Source organism: Salmo salar, chromosome ssa20, assembly GCF_905237065.1.
Source record: "Salmo salar chromosome ssa20, Ssal_v3.1, whole genome shotgun sequence".
Classification (NCBI taxonomy): domain Eukaryota; kingdom Metazoa; phylum Chordata; class Actinopteri; order Salmoniformes; family Salmonidae; genus Salmo; species Salmo salar.
The window spans coordinates 64,092,440-64,094,022 of NC_059461.1; positions in this window are offsets into that span (position 1 = coordinate 64,092,440).

Here is a 1,583-nt window from a genome sequence, read left to right on the forward strand (position 1 = left end):
TACAAAATGCCAAGTTTGTATACACAAGGCAGGCCTACTTGGAAGCCCCACCCTTAATTACAATTCCACACACCTGCTGCTGACAGGGCAACAGGGGTGCATTCAAGAACTAACCTGTTGCACTTGTATTGATAATGCTATTGTAGTTAAAACAGCCATACACTCAGTGCCATTCTCTCTTAGACCCATTATGTTATCATTAGCCCCTACAATCTTGGAATTCAAGACCTTAGTACACTGGCACCCTAATTAAGGCAAAATGTGGTTGTGTCTAGTCTGTAGCTCAGTTGGAAGAGCATGGTGTTTGCAATGCCAGGGTTGTGGGTTCGATTCCCACGGGGGGCCAGCACTGGAAAAAAATAAAAAAAGTATGAGATGTATGCATTCACTACTGTAAGTCGCTCTGGATAAGAGCGTCTGCTAAATGACTAAAATGTAATGTTATTTTGGTATGTTGCTCATTCCCAGAGATTCAAAGTTCAGCATGGACACATGAAAACTAAGTCTAGGGTTGAGTGGAAAGAATGGGACAATGAGTCCCTTAAACTAGGATTGAAACTAGGGTTGAATATTGACAGAAATAAATCTGCCACATATCAGTTTGCAAACAATGAATAAAAAAAAATTCAGTTAATAAAGCTGCATACAAACATGGTTTCTTTTTGCTTTCTTGAGTAAGGCAGCTCCAAAATGCAGGTGTTTCAGCCTAGCTCAGTGCTTTTTGTGGTGGTGGAGCAGCCAGTGGAAAATACGAAGCGTAGGGGTTGGTAATGTTCTCTAGTTGTGCCGTGATTGGGTCAGTGTTCTGTCACTCATGAGGACACTACGTCACTGCAAAATCTATTGGTAAAGCTTGAAAATTCAAGCCCCTTGCCATAGAGTTATATTAGAAGTGCCCATCCAAGAAGGCTCAAGGTCATTGGCCACAGATAAAATGACGTCAAATCCCGTTATATCTACCGTAGATATGATTAGACTGATTATGCCAACATCATACTTTCAAAATCTTAGCTAGCAAGCTAGCAGTCATCATCATGAATCAAGTTGACAATCTACTTGCAAATCCTTTTCGAGCCTTTTCAATATGAAGAGAAATTAGATAAAAACGTATCGGTGCTCATCGGCCATTGGACATAAACATTACACAACAAGTTGGAAATCGCAAAATCAACTATGAGTGATTTGGAAGGAATCAGTGGCTAACTGCAAGCGTTGCAAAGCAATCATTAGCCTGCTATTCAGTGGAGTGGGTGTGTGGTCCAATCTGGGTTTAAGGGTCTCTTTTCCAAACTTAAAAGGAGAAACATTCAACACGATGGGCCAGAAAAGGTTGAATACATTGGCCATGTTGTCAATCCAGCATGACTTCTGCCGTGTTCAAAACAACTGGGAAATCTCAGACTTCAGTGAGTTCAAGACAACTGGGAACTCGGAAAAAAACGAGCTCCGACTGGGAAAATACGTTTTGAACGGTCATCAAACTCAGAATTCCAAGTCGGGAACTCCGGCCTCTTTCTAGAGCTCCTACCTGAAGATCACTGACGTCATGATTCAACATTGTTTTTTTTTTTCTCTCGAGTTCC